General features: G+C 35.8%; 1 non-coding gene and 1 pseudogene across 1 annotated transcript; both read right to left on the bottom strand.

Annotated features, from left to right (window-relative positions):
* The window catches only part of LOC143387612 (lysine-specific demethylase 5B-like), a 55,505-nt pseudogene extending 32,306 nt beyond the window's left edge, over positions 1 to 23,199 (bottom strand).
* Positions 5,981 to 6,081, bottom strand: LOC143640252 (small nucleolar RNA U13). The gene has a single exon (XR_013154906.1). It is a non-coding gene; the product is annotated as a small nucleolar RNA U13 (small nucleolar RNA).
* Positions 23,200 to 24,095: the final 896 nt, after the last annotated feature.

Genomic DNA, 24,095 nt, shown 5'->3' with positions numbered 1-24,095 from the left:
GATATGATGGTTATCTATTCACTGTGAACTATCTCTATTTTCAGTTGTTCAGTGTTTCAAGAATTCTTGCTAAGAATATGCAGTGCTTTTTACAATGAGATTTTTTTTAAAGCAATGTAATTATATCTTACATTTTTTTACTTCCCCCCCACTTTCTCAGCCACACTGTGGAATTTACTTCTAAGACTTCTATCCTATTCATGGTCAATCCAATTTTCTTCCTGAACTTCACTATTATCCATTGCCAAATCTAAACCACCAGGCAAAGAAAAAGTACTCCAGAAGACATTTTCTAATGTTACCACTGTCTTTAATTTTTACCTGAGCCAAACACTTAGGACACCTCCAGTCTCCCTTGGGAACATCATGGAGTGGTGGAATCAAGCAAAAGGTATGGTAACTGTCATCACAGCCATCACATAAGAGAAGCCGGTCCTCATCATTGCCACTGCCACACAAGAGGCAGACATACAGGTCCACCTGCATCAATGAAAAAGAGGGTAGAACAAAGCAGAATGAGCTATTACTTGATTTAGTGAAACTGTAAGAATGAAATGGATCTAAGACATGTATGTAGTCTTTCCAGCCTGCTTCCAGTTGTACAACTTCTATAAGGGATATTTAAAATTAAAAAAACCCTTCGTTTTCTATAAAAGGTATTTCATAATACTTCAATGCAACCTCAGTTCCAAAATGTGATCTCCCAAGTTTCTGAATATTTTTTCTCAATTGTCCTATATTTACATTGCTACCTTTTGGTAGTTTAAAAATAAGTCTTTCAGGGGTGAGGTTGTGGCTCAGTGGTAGAGTGCTTGCCTAGCCCCTGTGCGGCACTGGGTTCTATCCTCAGCACTGTGTTTATATACAATTAAAACAAGTATTTTTTAAAAAGCTTATGACCCAACCTTAAAAGAAAAAAAATGTCTTCTAGAAGAATAAGGTGCTAGGTAATAATTACCCGCTAACCAAAAGTAGAATTTATGAAGGAAAAATTCAATTTTGCCATATTTAAAAGGAGAGAAGTTTTAAAGTTAATTAACTACATTAAACTACCACTTCAAATTCTAATTAAGTAAGGGTCAGTGTTTAAAAGTTCCCCCAAAATACCCAGTGGTGAGGTATATTTACCGGTTTGGGAGCAGAAAAAGAGGGCAATCAGAGCCTAACACTCTAGTTTCACTTTAAACAAAAGTGTCTAACAGAGTAAACAGCTCCCCATCTCTGCCATGTCCTACCCACTAATCCCTAGGCTTCTTTCTTCTTCTTTCCTTCCTTTCTCTGTTTTATATTTCATTTCTTTTTTCTGTTCCTTTCCCTTGCTAGATGGAAAGTTGGAAAACACCAAACTGATTTTTGACATAGCCTTCAGCTCATTTGAAGGTAGGTTCGTTGATTCAATATATGATACAGCTCATTTACTATTAAGTGCTCAACAGAATGTACTCTAGAAAAACAGCTGCCCCTACCACCTCCCCATATTACTACACTGTCTTTATAAGGTTCTCGTGTATTTCTTCATTTACAAACTGATAGTATAAACTGACTCAAAAAGATCTTTTCATTGTCAGGCAGTAAGTTAACCTAACCTAAGTACGGCACAAAAGTATAAGCTTCAGGGTAAAGAGACTCAAAAGGAAGAAATGAAAGGAGAAAAGAAGAAATAGGGGAAAAGAGAAAGGAAGAAATCAACTCACAGCATTGGTGGATTTTTTAGATCGACTCTTGGGCTTTTCCTTCTCACTTTCTACAATATAATCTTTCTTCTCAGTGAGTTCTTGCTTGACGTTACTTTTCATTTCTTTGTCTGTGGGAGGCAATCCAAAGTTAGATCTTTCTGTATTATGCTGTTCTCTGCTTCCTTCTTCACCCCATCACCTCCTTCATCCTTCTTTTTTTATATTGGGGATTGAACCCAGAGCTTCCCAAATCTAGGTAAGCACTGAGCTACATCCCAGGAAATTTTATTTTATTTTGAGACAGGTCTCACTATGTTGCATAGGCTGGTCTCAAACTTGTGATCCTCCTGCCTCAACATCCTAAGTAGCTGGGAATACACCGTACTCAGCTATGTTTTCTTTCTTATTCATGAATAAACTTTCTTACCATTTTCACATTTTAGAGTTGGACAACCCATTCGACGTCTCAGATTATGAGTTCTGGCTTCTGTTGTCTCTTCTGGCTCTACTTTAATATTCATGGCCTAAAAGAAATTATCATATACATGAATACTTTCTTTAAAAAGAAAGAAATCTTTAAAGAATATAAACTGTACAGGTTTATATAATCTTACAAACTATATCTGTTAATCAGGAATTCAAAACACACTTCTCTCTTCCCTTGGAGACCACCTCATCTTTGAAACAACTCTTTTTTTTAATGTTTTTTAGTTGTAGATGGACACAATAATTTTATTTATCTTTATGTGGTGCTGAGGATTGAACTCAGTGCCTCACTCATGCTAGGTGAGGGCTCTACCACTAAGCCACAACACCAGTCCTGACACAACTCTTACTTAAGGTATAAAGGAGAAACTTAGAAGTTAACAGAGTATTCTCCACTATTTTATGTTTTAAAAAATAAAAATAAAATAAAATAGGCCCTTTCCCCACCAAAAAATAACAATGAAAAATCAGGAACAAATTATGGGAAATATTACTACTCAAATTGGAAACAACTCTTATTTTCCTCCTGGAAGCTTATTTATTTTTGTTGACTTCTTTTCAAGGTCTACCAGTATTCACAGAAAATTCAGCTTCTAAAATTTTCTTCAATTCTTTTTGCAAACCATCATTATAAACTATACTTTTAACATCAATAAACTATTAAGGACTTCCTTCTCATTGAGGGTATATAAGCCAGTCTTGGTTTCTATTGTTTCTCAAAGTACTAATATTTATTGGGTTTTGTTGTTGTTGTTGTTGTTTGTTTCTTTTTGTGGTGCTGGGGATTAGAACCGAGGGCCTTATGCATGCAAAGCAAGCACTCTTACCAATAGAACTATATCCCCAGCCCAGTACTGATATTTTTTGGGGAAAAAAAAAACAAAATTATTTTTGTGATCTGTTAACCAAGTAGTGTTTCTGAAACTATATATCACTTTGCCCTTGTTCATTCAGGTATATTAAGGATGTCCATAAGTAAGAGATTTTCTTCTAAAGGTGTCACTGAGGTAAGATGTAGGCATCCATATCCCAGGACATGTGTCTCAGTTATTTCATTATTTCTTTTATCTTTTTTTCCCCCTTTGGAGGGGGGTGTCCAGGGATTGAACTGAAGGGCACGTGACCACTAAACCACATCCCCAGCCCTATTTATATTTTATTTGCAGACAGTGTCCCACTTAGAGTCTCACTAAGTTGCTGAGGCTATCTTTGAAATTGTGATCCTCCTACCTCAGCCTCTCTAGCTGCTAGGATTACAGGCATGTGTCTCCACACCTGACTATTATTTATTTTTTTTGAAGTAATGAGAATTGAACCAAGGGGCCTTGCTCATGCTAAGCAAACATTCTGCTACTGAGCTATATCCCTAACCCTTATTTATTTTGAGAAAGGGTCTCACCTATGCCAGATTGGAGTGAAACCTGTGGTTCTCCTGCCTTAGGCCTCCTAAATAGCTAGAATTGCAAGGGTGTGCCACCATGCCCAGCTTATCTACACAATTATTTTTATTAGAGCATTATAGTTACACATAGTACTTAGGTTTATTAAAGATCAAGGATATGCTCAAAAAAACTGATTTTTCAACTAACAAACTTAATATGTTTATGGCTTTTGAATAACTATTTTCCTATTCTAGATAGTTTCCCTCATTCAAAAAATGGGGTTACTAAAGTTTTTCATATTTCCAACTTATCAAAGTAAAAAAACACTTCTCTTATTTATTCATTTTCTCAGAAAGCAAAATGGCTGAGTCTTTTTTTTCCATCTTTGTCAATGATTATTAAATAGTCAAGAGATTGAGAAGTGTGGTTACTGCAATATGAAGCTTCTCATTTCTAAATGTTCCCTATATATTCTGAATCCTAAAACATACATGCTATCAGACAGACTATACAGGAATCCAAAAAGTTTACACCTCTGTATGGAACAAGATAACTGAAAAAATATTCTTTCTTTTCCAGGGAAACTTCTTATCAGTCTTTTTACTATTCTCCTGATTTTCCTTTTATTTCACCTCATATATTTAATGCTACTTTAAGCTTCCCAATTCTCTCTCAGCTAAGTATTTGACATTGGCTCCATGCTACTTTTCAGTAAGTCTAAGAATTATGGCTTTCACTCTCTAACCTGTTTTAAAAAACAAACAACTCCCCATCTTCACATCTCCCACCCTTAATCTCCAATGTATATCACCTTTGAAAGTACAGTGGGCAGGCTGGGGTTGTAGCTCAGTGACAGAACACTTGCCTAGCACATGTAAGGCACTGGGTTTGATCGTCAGCACCACATAAAAATAAATAAATGAATGTATTGTGTCCATATACAACTAAAAATTGAAAAAAAAAGAAAGAAAGAAAGGGCAATGGGCAATCCAAATAGAAGCACAAGAACACCCATTCTTCCTAAGTATTGACTAGTTACAACTCAGCAGCTATCCAGGCAACATAAGCCCAGAAAAAGCTCTTCAATTTCTTATCCCTTTGCTGGCACAGTTCCCACCACCCCCACCCCACAAGTGTAAATGCTGGAATACACAAAGCCTCCTTGTGTGAGATGAATAAGGTTCAAAACTATAAAAAGCATAGGTACAGTTGTTGGACAGCCGTAGCACCACAATTCCACAATGCCTGCTAATGGACCTGGAGAAGCTCTCACCTCAGCTCTCATGCGTTTTGCTCTTCGGGCTGGGGGACAGGTTTCTGAGGGCTGCACAGACTGCCTCTGGGGAATATCATGGGGTTTGTACTCCTTGTCCTTTGTGTCTGTGGTCAGGTTGGGCTTCTGTAGACACTAAACATAAAATAAATTGCATTAATGAATCTCCCTTCTTTTTTTTTAATCTGGTTTTGATGTATTTTTACATGGTACAATTATTTATGTAGATAACATACAGGTCTATTTTTTAAAATCTAAATACAAAGACAAGTTTGCATCTGTTTTAAAAAACTAACAACTAATAATATACACACATATAATAAGTACAACAGCTTAAATTTTTTTAAACAACTAAATTTGGTTTCTTCAATTTATTTCATTGATCTCATTAAGTCACAGGAAACCACAGCAGGTTCCAGACACTCCCAAAGAGCCATTTGCAATTCCCCTTGCTTGCAACTGTCAATTAATTGAAGACAAGTTGTTAAAAAGACCCCTAATATGTTCCAAAAATAATTTCCTACATTAAGACTATCTTATTTTTCAAAAAGTGTTTGGAGTAATAAAAAGGGGAATCCAATAGGTTTTTTACAATTTTACCATCTTGCAGTTTTAGAAATAACTAAGCAATGCTGTCACCAAAATATACCACCTGAATTGAGAAAACAGGACATGTGACAAGCATTGCAAGGTTTGCATATCTCCAACAAAGTCTAACTCACAAATCAAAGATTAATCAGTAGCTCAAAGCAATAACTGGCTCATCATACAAGTCTCTACTTATTCACTTTCTCCTTTAGTTTAATTCTAAGCTGGCTAAAACATGGTATTTAATGCCAATACAGCATAACACAACAAAGTATCACCACTGAAGCTAATATGAATTTTAAGTTAGCACTTCCATTTCATAAGAGAACCCACAAACATCTTAAGCTTTCGGGAGGTGGAGATAGAGGAGATTAAACCCAGGATACCTTATCATTAAGCTACATCCACAGTTCTTTTATTTTATTTTGAGACAGGGTCTCACTAGGTTGCTTAGGGCCTTACTGTTTTAAGTTGCTGAGGGTAGCCTGCAACTTTAGATCCTCCTGCCAGAGGCCCAGAGTTGCTGGGATTATAGGTGTGCACCATCCTACCTTGCATGCAAAGCATTTTTTTCCCGCCAGAAAGGTAATATGCCATGTCGTAACAAGGTTGAGAGGGAGGCACATCTCACACAGGAGCATGAACACCCAATCGTCACGCTTATGAACCGAAGGATCATGGCAAGCATTTTTTTAAAGTGAGTTCCAGCTAGGCAAAGTATGCACATTTATAATCCCAGCAACTCAGAAGGATCAAAAGTTTCAGGACAGCCTCAGTACCTTAGTGAGACCCATCTCAAAATATAAAATAAAAAGGGATGAGATAGTAGCTCAGTGGTAAAGTTCCCCTGGTTTCAATCCCCTATACCAGCTGTGCAACATCCCCTGCAAAATGTTCCAAAATGTAACCATCTAGAGGTTTTATATCATTTGTATTTGGTATGATAGGTACCAAAATAACAAAATTCCAGAATTATTGGCATTATGGATACCACTATTACCATATAGTCTTATTTACACGTTTAGCTCCTTTTCCTTTACATTTGCAGAGAAAATAGAGATGCTGTGGGGAGAATAAACAAAAGAAACCATAGAGAAACAAATTATCAGTCTATTTTCTAATGTTTAAGAAATATAATATATAAAACAGAACATCAAGTGATTACTTAATATCAAGTGAGGAATATACCAAAGACACAACAACATAGCAATACTAAATATTTTGTTCTTTCTAAGTGATTTTATTTGGAAGTCAATTATTATATCATTAATATTATAATTAAACAGTCTGAAAAACTTATGAATAAAATACCAGTAATAAGTGAGAGAACCTGAGTTTTTAAAAAAATTGTTATGAAATAATATCTACCATTCTATAACAAGTCTTCTATTGAGCATCTGGAGCACATTTAAAGAAAGCAAACAGAGAAGAATAAACTTGCCCATCACATAAATTAACCCATTTATGTGTTCTATGAACTCTCTATTTGAGACACCAAAGTTGGGAAATACTAATTACTGTAAGGATGGTCAGAAATTCAGATACTAAATATTGGGACCATATTTATTTCCCACTAGTTTCAATGATTTCCATTATCTATGATCAGTTCAGTTCTATAGGGACTCTATATATTAAGACCTACGAGCTTAGCAGCTTTTTAGAATATACATGAAGAGGGCTGGGGATGTGGCTCAAGCGGTAGCACGCTCGCCTGGCATGCTTGCAGCCCGGGTTCTATCTTCAGCACCACATACAAACAAAGATGTTGTGTCCGCCAAAAACTAAAAAATAAATATTAAAATCCTCTCTCTCTATATATATATATAAAAGAAATATGCATGAAGAGCTTCATTATTTTGTTCTGAACCTAATTCAAAACACACACCTGAAGCCTTGGTTTTATATCTAATGCTACCACAAACACTAATTTTAACCTTTACTTGAGAAACAGAAATTTACAAATGATTAATAGCATCACACCATAAGCACATCATCCCACAGAGTAATCCCTTAAGACATTTAAAAAACATGATGATGCAAGATGGAGACCTGTGTTCTATAATGCCCATATATCATTGCTCAACTTTACTCAAGTTTCTCCAAATTTAGGCAATAAATTTGCAATAAATCCTTCATTATGTGCACTTCTTTTTTAAAACTCTATATTTTCTAATTCTCCTTTACCATAAAAACAAATTTTGACAATGAGAAATGAGCATAGGGGCTAGAGGTGTAGCTCAGTGGTATGGCTCCTGCTCATCATGTGTGAGACCCTAGGTTCAATCCCAGAACCCCCATTCCCTGTCCACGCCCCCCCGTCAAAAAAAGGGGGACCAATATAAACCAATATAAACTTTCAATAGTAGGAGAAATTAAATCAAGACCTGGATATAAAATGGAAAGCCACCATCATTCAAAACTGTGTTTTTAAAAACATTTAATGACATAGCAGATGCTCATGTCGAAAAGACAGGATAACAATATTGTATAGGAAGAACCCATTGCCAATTTGTATATACATGCATAAAAAACAGCCAAGAGAAGTAACAAGCAGGAGGATTGGGGGAAATTTATTTTCATGATACTTCCCTGTGTTTTTAAATGCTTTTTAAACAACAAAACTCCACTGCCTAAGTATACAGATGTCATATTTCTAAAATGTTGGAACTTTAAAGCAGGAACTTTCTCTCCCCTGAGTCACTGCAACCTCCACACTTCAGATTCAAAAAGAGAAAATCTATATGGACAACTCTATCTAGGTCTGATTATAAAACAGAACCATAAAAGTTCCAAAATCAATATTGTTTTTAATTTCATCCATGGACTCACTAACCACTCATGTAATATACATTAAAACAGCTGGGCATGGTGGCACATGCCTGTAATTCCAGCTACACAGAAGGCTGAGGCAGGAGGATCAAGTTTGAAGTCAGCCTCAGCAACTTAAAAAAAAGACCCTGCCTCAAAATTGGGGGGAAAAAAAAGTAAAGGAAAAAAAGGTGGGGGGCGGGTGGTAGGGTAAGGATGTAGCTTAGTAATAAAAGCACCCTTGGGTTCAGTTCCCAGTAACAAAAATAGACACATAGCTTTCTGAATATCAGATTGTTCACTTTCTTCTAGGCTAAAATGAAAATTTACTTGAAATCAAGAAATGAGAAAGGGAAGAAAATCTATAGGATTTAAGCATTACAAATGGTACTAGATTATAATATTAGAACAGGGTTTTGATTACTGGTTTGCCCTCAGAAACCATGTTATTATCTACCTTTCTATAACATAGAAGCAACTTTTAAAATTATAGGGCTCACTGCTCTAGTCTTAGAATAACTCAAAGGATTTAAATAAATTATGACTCTCTTTTTTGCCAGAATCTTGAAATAGGTGGGAAGTTTCTACAATATTGTTTTACCTTAATTAATGAGAACAAAAGTGTTTATCTGAGTAAATTCACAAGTACCATTTCTATATGGAAACAAACATGGCTAGGTAAGAACTACTGAAAAAGGAACGCATTAGCTTCAAAGCTTTTGGGGTTTTTTGGTTTTGTTTTGAATTGTGGTACAGAGGATGGAACCAGGAATGGCATATGCTAGGCGAATCTTCTACCACTGAGCTACATTCTCAGCCTTTTTTTTAAATTTGATTTTGAGATAGGACATCATTAAATTGCCCAGGTGGTCCTAAATTTTGTATTCTTTCTCCTTCAGCCTCCCATTAACTGGATTACAATTTTAAATCCCACCACACACCCTGAAGCTATGCAGTATTTTTAAGTTCCTTCTCCTTTACAAATATAAGCATTCTACATGACCCTTTCCTTGGGAATCTCTGCTGGCAAAAAAGAACAAATACATTATTTTCCAAGTTATACTTTCATAATATGGGAACCAGGGATGCTTTAAATAGCAAGCAAATGCAAAAGTATAAGCCTAACAGTATACAATAATTAACTTCTTGCTGTAAATAAACACCTGTTGTGGAGTAAATACAGATTTCAGGTTTTGACAGTAAAATAACATGTCCTCTATAATCTCACTCATTCTAAAAACAAATGTCTAAGTATGGTTGCTCTCAAAACAGAATAACAACGCTGGATAAAACAACCAAAAACCAAGGTCTTCTGAATAGTGTAATTCAAACACAACTAAGGCTTTTTTATTCCCCCTAAAAGATAATATACCAACAAGCAGTGAATGAAACAGGTATGTGGCGAGCCCCAAAACTCACCCTCAGACTGTCTCCAGACAGGAATAAATTGTAAGGGTTGAGAATTCGTTCATAATGCCCTCTGATATGTGAACCCACAGCTTTGCCAGGAGCAAAACCCATCTTGGTGGCAATTTTGGTCCATTTTCTATCCTTGCAAACAACTGCAAATCCACCTTCTCCTGCAACTAACTGTTAAAATAGCAAAAGTTAGAAACACTTATGTGGAAATCATGCCTAGGTAGACTCCAAGAACAAAATGTTCTTGGCTAATGTTATATTTTAAAAATACTTTTCCCAAGTAAAAGAAAAAATGCATGTGCTGTTAATATCAAGCTAGACAATTAAAACATTTCTTTTAACAATATGTTCATAAACATTTTGTCCCTCCCAAAATGACTTCTTGCTTCCCCAAAGCAGTCATCTTAAAAGAATCATAATCAAATCTCTACTAAAGCAAAGGCCCTAGGTACTTGGTCCTACTCCGTGACCCTTAAAATCTCCACAAACTAAGGGACAGAAAGCCTGAAATAATGTTTGGTGGAAAGAATGCAGGCTTTAGATTAAAGTGGGACCTGGGGGGCTGGGGTTGTGGCTCAAGTGGTAGTGTGCCCGCCTGGCATGGGTGCGTCCCGGGTTTGATCCTCAGCACCACATACAAAGATGTTGTGTCTGCCGAAAAATAAAATGTAAATAAAATATTAAAAAAAAAAAGTGGGACCTGGAATTTAACTATGAGCTCAGCCATTTTAGCTGGGTCGTTTTTTTGTTTGTTGGTTGGTTTGTTTAAATCCCCATGAGCTTCAGTTTGTCTGTCTATACTAAAATGGAAAGAAATAGTTTACAGAATTATTGGTGAGTTTAAAAATGACAAAAACGGGTGGCAGCAAAATACTGGTGGAACCTGATTCTTATCACTCAACTGAACTAAAAATCTCACTTTACTTTGATTTTGGTACCAGGGATTGAACTCAGGGGTGTTTTACCACTGAGGCACATCCCTTTTTATTATATTCAATTATTTAGAGACAGGGCCTTGCTGAGTTGCTTAGGGCCTTGCTAAGTTGCTAAGGTTGGCTTTGAACTAACGATTTTCCTGCCTCAGCCTCCCCAGTTGCTGGGATTACAGGAGTGTGCCATTTCACCCAGCTTCACTTTATATATTTTAAACAAGTTTCTTCACAAGGCAAAGAAAACCAAATGCACTGTTCACAATTATATAAATGAGTAAGATGGTCATTAGCCCTTTACCTTATTTAGCTGAAACAAGTCCAAGATCTTCCTCTCCACGCGTGGAATTTTTAGAGTACTTCCCTGTAACTCCCAGTACTTTGCAATCTGGTCCAGGAAATTCAATTTTACACGAGTTTGAGCCTAAATGACAAAAAACTGAGCATTAACCTCAGATATTTTGTTTATGTCTTTGTTTACTTATTTTTGGACATGTCTCACTATGTTGCCCAAGATGAGCTTGAATCCCTGGGATCAAGGGATCCTCCCACCTTAGCTTCCTGAATAGCTCAGACCACAGGCACATATGCCTGCTTATAAAATAAACTTACCTAGTTTTATTTTAAAGCTCATGTCTATTACCTGCCTGTGCCACATTTTCATTCTTAGAATATTTAAATGCAAAACTATTTCTGAATTCAAGAGAAATAATCAAAGGATACAAGATAAAGCTGATTAAACAATCATACTTTAATAGAGAAATAGCTGAAAGTAAATAAATGAAGTTGGCTAAAAACTTATATACTAACTCAACAAAACCTTAATTTAGCCCTTATCATGCATGTGTCAGGCAAGGAGTTCTACACTCAATAAACAGTCTTATAACATAAGTTCTTACCCTAAAAGGTGCTTCATTTAAGAGGTACCAGAGTAAACACAATTTCATTTTACAGCTTAAGTTACGTGACAAGTTTTTATATGCCCACCTTGGTCTTTTTACAACAAGATTTCAAAGGCTTGTTGCAAGTAGAAATTTTCTTACTTGCTCAAACACAAATCTAAAACCAGATTTATAATAGTGCTTCTATAGCAAATTTTTTTCAATGGTCCTGGGGATTGGATTCTGGGCCTTGTGCATGCTAGATAAACACTGTACTGCTGAGCTACATACATCCCCAGCTCTGATTCTCCTAGCTCAGCCACCCAAGTATCTGGGATTATAAACATGCAACACCAGATGCAGTCTATATCAGTTTTTAAAAAATATATATATTTTTGGTTGTTAGAAGATCTTTATTTTTATTCATTTATTTATACTCGGTGCTGACAATCAAACCCAGTACCTCTCACATGCCAGGCAAATGCTCTACCATTGAGCCACAACCCCAGCCCCCATATCAATTTTTAAAAGTACCTATAATTTAAAGATAAAAAAGGTAACTTTTTGAACATATTATTACTATACAGTCATTTTTATTTTTACTCTCCTTGCCAAATATAAGCTGGACAGTTTGGGGAGATTTAACTTGAAGCCAGACCAAAATTTGGATCAATATTCAGATATTCTCAATCATACCAAGATTTCAAGTTAATAATTATCTTCTGTTTTCAGGTTTAATTTGAATTTGAAAATACACTGAAATTATTTACAATATACACATTTTAATCCTATTATCAATGTCTATAAAATTCTGTTGGATATGTGCTCTGTTTCAGTTAAGGATGTTTAGTTCAATATTAAAATCAGATTTTAAAACTAACAAAAAACACAAGTCTTATCTACCCTGCTCTTGGTGGCTAGAAACTGAAAAAAACATCTGTTCTCTAGAGAATGTTCTGTGTTCCTCACTCTTCCTTAGGAAACTAAAGTGTTATTAAATCTATGTGACAAAGTTATGCATTTTGAAGAAATTAGGACTATAGAATCTGTTCTACTGTGTAATTCTTTTCAAAACCTAAATTCTAATGATTATCACCTTAATATAGGATTTACTAACAGACCAAAAAGTATCTGACAAGTATCATTGCTTTTAATAAAATTTGTCTGTTTCAATGGCCTTAATGCAAATTGTTTTACCATGATCATCAACTATTGGACATAATTTATTTCCCTACCAGATTGGTGACAAAGCCTATTCAAAGTGGACCCCTCAGGAATACAGGAAACAGGAACAATAGTAAAGACATTACCTCCAATTCATTCAGCCTCTGGATCCGTGGAGTAAAATGAAGTTTATCAACATCACATGCAAAAGGTGGCTGCCAATCCTAGGAGAGAGCAAAAGCTCTTATTAGAAGAATTTATAATTATTTGACATTTAGTAGCAGAGTATATACACGAATGAATGATATATCACATATACTCCCCCCCTTCCCTGCTGAGCCCAGCAACATCACTAAGCCCCAGCCTGTGTTGAAAAAACAGGTTTAGGTAAAGAGACTCTAAATTCTTATTTACTACAGAAGTATCTTACTACAAAACAGCTATATCAACACCACAATATATATTTTTATATATTTAAACTTCTAGTCACATTAGCTTTTATTAAAAAGTTGAAGATAAGTTCTTCAATAGGGGGAAGGAGAAACTGACATCCCAAACCAATTTTCACTATCCTTAATATGTCTATTCATATAGATACCTGATCTCTAGAGAATCCTTCTATACTGGGAGAACTGAGATCATGAGGAAAGAATCAAGCAAGAAGAAAAACATATAAATTTACCTATGTGGAGCTAAATACAAACAAAAATCTACAATAAGGTAAGAGCTAAAATATTTTAAAAATGCTTTTTAATGAATTTCATTTGAAATAATAATGAAAAAGTCCAGAGATGGATAGCAGTGATAGTTGCACAACAATGTAAATGTATTCAACCAAAACAATCATAATCATAATTATAGGAACAGGGAAATCAATAAAGTAGATCAAGGAGATCAGGCAAAAAAGAAAAAGAGGCTTTGAAATAGAAAAATAAAATATTGAAAAGATATAATTCAAGGAAGTTCATATCCTTTAACCGAATTTCATACACAGAAATTTATCCTAAGAGAATAATTCAACCAGAGTGAACAAATTTCATGTGTGAAATTAACTGCAGTATTATGTTAGGAAGAAATATTAGGATATTAAAATAACAATGAATAACATACAGCATTTGCAAGTGCCAGATTTATAAAGAATCTCTGATCAATAAGAAAAAATTGGGGGGGGAAACTAGGGTGTAGCTCAGTAGTGAGAGAGCATGCTTAGCATGCACAAGGCCCTAGGTTTAATCCCCCGAACCAAATTTTTAAAAAGAAATGGAAAATGACCAATCATCCCAAGATTAGTGTCCAAATTAATTCCAAATAAGAAATAATCAAAGCTTATATTGTTTCTACCTATCTTACTTAGCAAAGACTAAAAATACACATACCATCGATATTATAAATTTGTGACAAACTGTGCACTCTTAATGGTAAGATATTTAGGAAGCTTATTAAGGCATATGCCCTCTGACCCAGAAATTCCCTGACAGCAATTTACAAATATGCATTAGTATTCACAATAACAAGATGTAGACACAGGAAATTCACTGTAGAATTGTTTCAACTTAAAACCAAATACATGGGCCGGGATTGTAACTCAGTGGTAGCATACTTAACTAGCATGTGTGAGGTACTGGGTTCAATTTGCAGTACCACATATAAATGAGTAAAATAAAGGTCCATCAACAACTAAAAATAAACATATAAATTAAAAATTATTTAAAAAAAAACCACACCCAAATACACTAAGATGGGCTTGGTGATACACACACATGTGATCCCAGCTAATTGGGAGGGTGAGATAGAGGAAAGCCAGCTTGAGCAAAATAAACAGAAAGCACTGGGGACATAGCTCAGCAGTAGACAGCCCCTACGTTCAGTCCTAAGTAAACAAAACAAAAATAAATGACAACAAAGCCCTAATATGTATCAGTGAGGAGTAAGTTAAACAAATGTTGGTACATCTGTAAATAATAAAACTAATCAGCGGCAATAAATAAAATATCTAGACATTCAAGATTGAAAATAGCTAAGATTCAATGAGTAAACAAAAACAAAACATGAAAAATTGTGTTCACAGTTTTATGTACTTTAAAGACTACCATAACAGGAAGAAGGAAGAAAGGCTTTTTCACCTTTCGAACCTATACTGCAGGAATTTATCACTATAGTTTTTTGTTTAAAAATAAAACAAGCCAGGCATGACAGAGCAACTCAGGAGGCTGAGGCAGGAGGATTAAGTTCCAGGATAACAACAGGGCAATTTAATGAGACTGTCAAGAAACTGGGGATGAAGCTCAGTGGTAGAGCACACTGGCATTCAATTCCCAGTGGTACTAGGGATGGGGGTGGGGGGTAACAAAAAATAGAAGTTTAGTTTTGTTTTAGTGATATAAAAGACTTCAGTTGAAATGCCCACCTGCAAGTTCTAACACGTGAGGGTTAGTTGTTTAAGAATACAATGTTTAATGTAATTTCAGTCACACTGCCTTCTGAATAAAGACTATGACATCCCAGCAGCTCAGGAGGCTGAGACAGGAGGATCACAAGTTCAAAGACAGCCCCAGCAACAGCGAGGCGCTAAGCAACAGTTGAGACTCTGCCTCTAAATAGAATACAAAATAGGGCTGGGAATATGATTAAGTGGCCGAGTGCCCCTGTTTTCAATCCCCGGTACCAAATAAATAAATAAATAAAGACTATGGCTAATATTTGAATGGTAGTTATGTTCAAGTTAAAAATACTCCATACTAGGGCTGGGGATGTGGTTCAAGCGGTAGCGCGGTCGCCTGGCATGCATGCGGCCCGGGTTTGATCTTCAGCACCACATATAAAGATGTTGTGTCCGCCAAAAACTAAAAAATAAATATTAAAAATTCTCTCTCTCTTTTTAAAATAATAAAAAAATAAAAATACTCCATTACTAGTCAAAAATATGAAAGTCTAGGGGCTGGAATTCTAGCTTAGTGGTAGAGTGCTTGCCTAGCATGTGTGAGACCCTGGGATGAATCCCAGGCACCACTTAAAACTAAATAAAATAAAGGTGTTGTGTCCATCTTTTTAAAGATGAAAGTTAAAAATACTCCATACTAGTCAAAAAGATGAAAGTCTAGGGGCTGGTGGTAGAGCACTTTCCTAGCATGTGTGAGACCCTGGGATGAATCTCAGGCACCACTTAAAACTAAATAAACAAAATAAAGGTGCTGTGTCCATCTTTTTAAAGATGAAAGTCTGCCAGGTGCAGTGGCACACACCTATAATCCCAACAGCTCAGTAGGCTGAGGCAGAAGGATGGCAAGATTGAGGAAAGACTCAGCAACTCAGTGAGACCTTGTCTCTAAATAAATACAAAATAGGGCTGGGGAGGTGGCTCAATGGTTGAACGTCCCTGGTTTCTATCCCTGTATCACATATACGAACAAGTGATCAAATATTTAGTTTTATCATACCATCCAAAAGGATTTGAAGGTGATATAAATTATTCCCTGACTGATCAGATAGATAATAAGCCTTCTAATCCCTAAACATAAACACATGATATAGAAATTTCATGTCCTGATAAGCCTGAAAAACTTTGAAAAATTAAAGTATATCTTTATATTTCTATAAGTAATTTATGCTTATTTTAGCCTGTAGCCTCAAATAAAATGAATACTAAAAGTGACACATCAAGAGTCCCTTCAATTATATTTTATAATGACACATCAATTAAAATTTATAATTAAAGGTTTCAAAAATCATTTTTTTCATTTTAAAATATCTACTGAAATGTTTGCCTCCTCTTTCAGTTGCAAATTAGAGGAAAAAAGATAAATGCCATTCCTTTTGGGACTTTCATTTTCAGTAACAAAGGTGTACTCCAATAAAAAAAAAAAAAAGAACTGCATGGTGCGGTGGCATGTGCCTGTAATCCCAGAGGCTCAGGAGGCTAAGGCAGGAGGACCACAAAGCCAGCCTCATCAACTAGAGGTCCTAAGCAACTTAGTGAGACTGTCTCTAAATAAGATACAAACTAGGGCTGGGGATGTAGCTCAGTGGATGAGTGCCAGAGTTCAATCCCCAGTGTTAAAAAAACAACAACACAAGAACTGCACATTATTTGAATGCTCACTATCATGGGGAACCCAAGAGAGCCTTGGAAAAGTCTGGCCTCATTGGGTCATGTGTTTTAAATAAGGATGGGAAAGCCATTAAGAAAGAAAGATAAGAAACCATAATAAAAAGGCTCTAATAAGTAAAAATTAGGGGAAATGATTTTCAAATTAAGAAGTCAAATAATAAGATCTCCACTTACAAACATTTTGAAATTTTCTAACTCAACACTTAATCTAAAAGGAATATATCATGTAACCTAATCAATAAAGTGATTAAAGGCTGGGAATGCGGCTCAGCGGTAGTGGGCTTCCCTAGCATGAATGAAGCTGTGGGATTCATCCATGGCAATACAGAAAAAAGATTTTTTAAAAATTTTAGCCAGGCATGGTGATGCAATATGCCTGTAATCACAGCAACTGGGGAGGCTGAGACAGGAGGATCACAAGTTCAAGGACAGCCTCAGCAACTCAGTGAGGCCATAAGCAATTTAGCAAGAATTCAATCTCAAAAAATAATAATGGTTGGGGGGGGTATATCATTGGTGAAGTGCCCCTGGGTTCAATTCCCTGTACACCCAAAAACAAAAAGTGTCATTTTTAATTTTTTAATAGTTGTACACAATACTTTAATTTTGTTTATTTTTATGTGGTGTTGAGGATTGAACCCAGAGCCTCGAACATGCTAGGCAAGCCTGCAACCCCAGCCCAAAAATAAACCATTTTTCTTACAGAAAAACAATATTTTCAGTCCATAAAGTAATAAGAAATCATAGATTACAAGCGGTTCTAAATAAATTCCCTGCTGAGATTTAATTTCCTTCATTTTTAAAACTTTAAAATATAGTTTTAACTTTCAAAATAAAAACTACAAGAACTATATTATTTAACACTTTCCTGTTTTCATATATGTATACACGACCAATGTAACTCCAAATCATGTACAACCACAAGAATGGAAAGGTAGGCCAGGCACAGTGGCGCACAGCTATAATCCCAGCTGCTTGGGAGCTGAGACAGGACAATTTCGAGTTCAAAGCCAGCCTCAGCGACAGCAAGGCACTAATTAATCAGTGAGACAGACCCTGTCTCTAAATAAAATACAAAAATACTTCTGGGAATGGACACAGTGGTTGACTGCCCCTGAGTTCAATCCCCAGTACAAAAAAAGAAAAGGAATGGTACATAATGGTAGGATTCATTGCTAACACATATGTTCATATATCATTCCCCAGGATCTCCTCTTAACCTTCTCCTCCCTCTCACTGGTCCCTTTATTTTACTCTACTGATCTCCCTTCCATTTTCATGAGACCCCTTCCCCCAACCTTTCTTTTCCTTTCTCCTCTCTAGCTTCCACATGAGTGAAAACATACTGACCCTCTAACATTCTGAGTTTGTCTTACTTTGCTTAATATAGTGTTCTCAAGTTCCATCCATCTTCCCGCAAATGACACAATTTCATCCCGCTTTATCACTGAATAAAACCTCAATAAAACTCCCATTATGTTTACACCGCATTTTCTGTATCTATTCATCCACTGAGAGACACCTAGGCTAAGGTTCCATAGTTTGGTTATTGTGAATGGTGCTTCTATAAACATGAGCATGCGTGTATCAGTACAGTTTTCGAACTTTAATTCTTTAAGATAAATAGGAGTGGTCTAGCAGGATCATATGATGGTTTCTCCATGCTGATTTCCATAGTGGTTTTGCTAATTTACAATCCCACCAAAAGTTTAAAAGTGTTACTTTTTCCTCCCATCCTCTCCAGCTTGTATTATTACTTGTATTTTCTTTCCTTTTTTTTTTTTTGGTGTGTGTGCGGGGGGGGGGGGGTAATTAAACCCAGGTGGGCTCCAAGACTGAGCTACCTCACCAATCCTTTTTGTTTTTTTGAGACAGGATCTCTCTAAGTTGATTAGAGCTTCACTAAATTGCTGAGGTGGCCTTGCACTTGATCCTCCTACTTCAACCTCCCAAATCACAGCTGTATTGTTGTGTTTTGATTTGCATTTCCCTAATTGCTAAAGATGCTAAGCATTTTTTCCCATATATTTGTTGGTCATTTGTATGCTTCTTTTGAGAAGTATCTGGTTTAATTGTTTCGAGAAGTATCTGCTTAACTCATTTATTAATTGGATTAATTTTGGGGCCTGGGGTGTTAATTTTAAATTGAGTTGTTTAAATTCCCTTTTCACCACTTTTAACAAAACTTGGTAATTGGGCTGGGTTTGTAGCCACTTAGGCCCTGGGTTCAATCTTCAGAACAATAAAAAGTACATATATATGCATATATATATATATATATATATATATAAACTTGGCAATTACATGTCCTCAAAACCAGAAGAAAATATAAAATGGCCCTCAGAGATCTTTTTTCATCAAACCTCAAAGAAATAGTTTCCTGTCAGGTCACTTTATAGGAACTAGCCAAGTATCATGTTGTTCATAAACAGTAGAGTAAGGGAGCTAACTAGACCACATAGATACCTTACCATTCCCAAATGTACTCATCAGAAGTCTCCCAAAATCACCTACTGAAATGATTCATAGAGATTTTGGCATATCCTCGAAAGTCTTTTTTTTTTTTTTTAGAGAATTTTAATATTTATTTATTAGCTTTTGGCAGACACAACATCTTTGTTTGTATGTGGTGCTGAGGATCAAACCTGGGCCGCAAGCATGCCAGTCGAGCGTGCTACCGCTTGAGCCACATCCCCAGCCCCTCCTTGAAAGTCTTAACAGGCCTATAATGGAAATATCTTTTTTAAAATTCATGAAGAAGGATTCTAAAAAAGCTAACTGAATCCCTAGAACAAATCACCTTCTACCCAAATGGACTGATAATCATGATGTGGGCTAATCATGACAAGTTAACAGAAAACTAATATTTCTTTTTGGTCACTCATAGTTATGATATGTAAATCACTGGATGGGACCATAAGAAACTTTAGATTCTTCTTCCCTACTGTTACCATTACAGGCACACATTATTTATTTTGGAATGCTAACACCAAGTCAGATTGTGACCAAATAGTCAGATTGTGACCAAATGGCTGTAACACCACAGCTTTTCTCTCAAGGAAGTTATTATTTATTTATTTATTTATTTATTTTAAAGACCAGCCAAGACCTTGTCTTTCTTTCTTTTTTTTTAATATTTATTTTTTAGTTATCGGCGGACACAACATCTTTGTTTGTACATGGTGCTGAGAATCCAACCCGGGCCGCTCGCATGCCAGGCAAGCGCGCTACCACTTGAACCACATCCCCAGCCCCAGAAGTTATTATTTAATAAGTAGTTTTGGTTCAGTTTTCTTCCATACTTAAGATCCCGGTAAGGAAAAAACAATGTCTGGCAGAAAATTGAAGTTATCAAGGTTTAGAAAAGACCTGTTAATTTACCATCTTAAGTGGATGTGCATCATCTTAAATGTTTGTGTCTCAATACATCCTTTATTCTTTCAAACGGGCATCTATCCTTGAAGCCTGGTCACTGTCTTAATGTGTTTATGCTGCTAAAACAAAATCCTGGAGACTGGGTAACTTGTAAATAATAGAACTTTATTTTTCACAGTTCTTGGTAGGTTTTGATATTTGGTGAGGGTTAGGTCTCTGTTTCCAAGATGGTGTTTTGAATGCTGTGTTCTACTTGGGTGGAAGGGTAAAAGGGTCTGGGCTAGTTCCTCCAACCCTTTTATAAGATTTCTAATCCTATTATAAGTACTCTGCCCTTGTGATTTAATCACTTCCCAAAGGGCCCTACCCCTTAATACTATCACTTTGGTGATTAAATTTTAACAAATGAGTTTTGGGAGGGGCACAGACAATGAAACCATAGCAATCAGAATCTATTAATATTTTGAATGGACTAGCAGTTTGCCTTGTTAAACATTTAACAGTAGTGGGGTGAGCTAAGCAATTTCCAAGCTAATTTCAGTTCAGGTTTAAGTTTAGCCTTTGACTTTAAATATGACTATTAGGGATCATATGTGGGGTTTAAGAATGTTTCCACTTTGAATGTTAGGCTTAAAGTTAATGAATCTTAATTGTAGGAGGGCTAAGTATTTGCTGTTAAATATTTGCATCTATTAAAATAGATTACCATTTAACTTCCTTTTTTGAATACAATTACAAATGTATGTTTAGTTGAGACATCAACACAACAACAAAGTTTTGTGTTCTTTTTCTATCTTTTCTGAAGCTCAAGATGATTTTTAGTCTTTCTAATATCCCTTTCCTGACCCTGGCTTTGAATCTCTTTAAAAGTGATTAGTTCATAAAAGACCAAAGGTAGAGCTTGTGTTTACAGTCTAATGAGACCTTAAAAATAGGGTGTGGGATGTTTGACTTTTCCTGCCTTTGGTGTCCAGGTAGGTTTGGGTGTTGCTTCGGGAAGGATGTTGGGGCAGAGTTCAACCTGAACCCCATTCCTCATGAGAACGAATCATTTTTAGCTTGTAGGTGAATTCTAAAAAAGCAAACACAGCCAGGAGTTTATGAAGGAAGGGTTATGAATTGTTGCCTGATAAGAACTATCACAAAAGGCTCTGCTAGAACCATTAACTTGCACAGAGGCCACCAAAAAACTCATGCAAAAAGTACTTCCACAAGGTCATCTGCCCAGCAACCGTCTGTTCAAACTTGGATTGGTGCCACACTTGTTATTAACCCTTGTGACTAAGGATTATTGTTTTGAAATATATGAGGTAATCCTCTTCATTTTTATCTTTAAAAACTTCCCCTGGCATCAGTGTCTTTGAATAGGCCCATTATTTCCTACAACAGGCATAGTCCCCTTGCAATACTCTGCCATTTCCAAATAAATATTAGTATTTTAGAGTCACCTCTGTTTTATTTAGGTAGATAGTTCCATAAATAGGGGGCAAATTCTGGTTGCAAAGTGAAAGACATTAAAATGGTTCAGATGCATTTGGGAAGAAGATATAATAATCTCTGCCATTCCATTATCTCATACTGCTTTGAAATCTATTTTTCCCTCCATTTGAATCTAGGCTTACTGTCTTTGGCCGATAGAATGTGATGGGAATGACACCTTGTAATTCTTTTTTTTCCTTTTTTTTAAAGAGAGAGTGAGAGAGGGAGAGAGAGAGAGAGAGAATTTTAATATTTATTTTTTAGTATTTGGTGGACACAACATCTCTGTTTGTATGTGGTGCTGAGGATCGAACCCGGGCCGCACGCATGGCAGGCGAGCGCGCTACTGCTTGAGCCACATCCCCAGCCCCACCTTGTAATTCTAGACACAGGTCTTATATTCAGCTTTTAACTTCTCTGAGTCCTCACCTATCCTACTGGATAAAGAACATGGAGATGGGTAGAGGTCCAGCCAGCCATCCCCCTGCTGTTCCAGCCATTCAAGCTGAGACACCACATACGTGAATGAATTCCATTCATCAGCTAGCTGTGCACTCCAACTGACCCTGATCACTAGCTGATAACCCAGATGAATACAGCCAAATGCTCAATCCCAGAAAATACCACAAGGAACAGAGGAAATACCCAGTCAAGCACACCTACCCCTTATTTCCTGACCTATAAAATCTTAGGCAAATAAAACTGTTCTGGATTTAAGCCATTAAATATTGGGATAGATAGTTGAGTAACAAAAGATAACAAAAACAAACCTGACACTAATTAAATTTCATAATGACCAATTATAGAATGCCTACACTTGAGGTGATCTATGACCTGTTTACCTTCAATAAGTTACTTTATGGAAAACCATGCTGAAGTCTGGAATATTCAAGTGATATGCTTCTAATTTTAAACATTGTTCTTTTGATAATTTATAGTTTGATATTAATTTAAAGCAAATCTAATACAGTTAATACAAAGTAGCATATGTAAAGTTCACAATTATCTACAAGTTTATCATGAATTCAGGTTTATAATTATTAAAATTAGCCATTTGATCATCACATAAAAAAGCAATTACATTGTTCTGTGGAATGTAGTATTCATGTCTCTAAAACATATTTTCCAAATAACAGGAAAATATATTTAACACATAGCCAATTGAATTGAAAGAATTGTTGCCAAGGTGGGTATAAAATTATGCCATATGAAACTATTTATAAGTGTTTGATATAGCTGATTTTTAATTTAATCATAGCTTATTTGAGGTTGGTCTAATGTTTTCTTGATGTTTTCTCTTCAAGTCAGGAAAAAATGAAACTAACTACTTAAATGGTAACACAAATTGATGTTAATAAATTAGTACATTCATAAAAGGACTCCCAGTTTTACTGCTAAAAGCACTCCATTATTTGCAGCATTATGTAGTTTAAAAGGCACACTGATAAGTGCCTGTATTCAAATCCTTTCCTGTGCCCTTTGTGTTCTTATCTTCCCTGGGCCAGCAGACAATCCTGCTTTTCACTAACCTTTGGCACTCCACCATCAGCAATAAACTGAGAGCTCCTTCCTAGTCCCTGAGCTTCCTTAATTAGCATCACCTGTGTACTTTCCATTTGGAGCAACCCCATCAGCAGTGCACACCTGCTTTAGAGCCTGCAGGTAGAACAAGACTCAGTGTCTCTGGGCTCTGGGGAGTCCATCTGCTTGCCCTAAAGCCATAACTGAATACCTATCATCCTCAACAAGCTTACAGTAGCCTCTAATCTGGGTAATTGTGCCACCATAATGTCAAAGTGAAATGATAAACAAGAAACTAAACAGACCCACATAGAGTGGCCCAACAAAGAAAGTAAAACGATTCCTTCTTTTTCAAAATAAAAGATATTTATCTTTACAAAAAAAGTAAAGTATTTTTCTGCCCATTTCAAGATGAAACATTTTTATATTTAGATTTGCTCTAAACCTCTCACAAGACAGATGAATTGCAAACATTTTAATCTTTTCTGTCACAGTATATTTTTAAGCACAAATTTTGAAGTATGTCTTTAAAAAATTCAAGATCATGTTTTTCCTTAAAATATTTTAATGGTATAAAGCACTTTGCATTTATGTTAAAAGGGTACAATTGACACATCTTTAAAATAAAAAAGCTAGCAATGAATCATAAGAAAAAAAACGTAAAGAATGTCTTTTACTGAACAATGGATAAAACATAGGCATTTAAACCAAAGGAATTTTAAAAGGCTTAATTTGTGTTCTTCTCATGAACTCGCACTTTTCTTTTTTGTACCTTTTTTCTTTGCCAAGAAGAATTTAGCTGTGACAATTAATGGGTATATTTTGTTGAAGCTAAGTTCTTTTAATGTCAAGCTATTATATCTTCTACATACAGAGGAGGGAAGGTGCCAAGATTTCTAACAAGTAGGTACACATTCTTCTTTAAACAAAAACGCACTAAAAAGCATTGTGCTCCTAGATTGATGTGTTGAAAGATATGCAACTGCATTCCGAATCTATTAATCTA

The sequence above is a fragment of the Callospermophilus lateralis genome, unplaced genomic scaffold (genome assembly GCF_048772815.1).
Source record: "Callospermophilus lateralis isolate mCalLat2 unplaced genomic scaffold, mCalLat2.hap1 Scaffold_146, whole genome shotgun sequence".
In the NCBI taxonomy this organism is placed as follows: Eukaryota; Metazoa; Chordata; class Mammalia; order Rodentia; family Sciuridae; genus Callospermophilus; species Callospermophilus lateralis.
Note: the sequence above shows the minus strand (reverse complement) of the source record. Positions and strands in the feature narration are given on the sequence as shown.